We start from the raw sequence: 612 nt of genomic DNA, 5'->3' as shown, positions 1-612 counted from the left end.
TGGAGCGGTTGAGGAGGGTGGAGAAGGAGTAGAGGGCAAGGAAGTAAAAGAGGTGAACTATACTGTCCCCTGCTGCAGGACCATGAAGCACAAGTTTATTGGGTTCTTTTTGTTGTTTGTTTTACTTGTGCTTTTACACATAGCACCATGTGTTCATCAAAAACATCTAAAGAAAAAGAAAATAATTTTGCTTCTAAAACCTTAATTCACACTGTGACTATGGAATTATGAACAAAGTTTAGTCGCAAAAGAGTCCCTAATTTCAGGTATTTGACTAACAGGATAAGCTTCTCTTTTCTTCCAGGGCAGCAGTCAGTTCTGGTAGTCTTTTTTTAGGACTAAGTACCCATCCATCCATCCATTATCTGACACGCTTGTTCCGAATGGGGTTGCGAGGGGTGCTGGTGCCTATCTTCATCAGTCAATAGGCGAGAGGTGGGGTACACCCTGGACAGGTCGCCAGTCCATCGCAGGGCAACACAGACAAACAGGAAAAACAAACCATTCACACACACACTCACACCTAAGGAGAATTTAGACAAGTCAATTAACCTAACAGTCATGTTTTTGGGGCTCAAACTTTGCCGGACGCTTGCGGACGTGATTTCTGAG

The sequence above is a fragment of the Cyprinodon tularosa genome, unplaced genomic scaffold (genome assembly GCF_016077235.1).
Source record: "Cyprinodon tularosa strain WSP-4 unplaced genomic scaffold, ASM1607723v1 ctg810, whole genome shotgun sequence".
NCBI classification, from domain to species: Eukaryota; Metazoa; Chordata; class Actinopteri; order Cyprinodontiformes; family Cyprinodontidae; genus Cyprinodon; species Cyprinodon tularosa.
The sequence above is the reverse complement of the archived record's forward strand: the minus strand, read 5'-3'. Positions refer to the sequence as shown.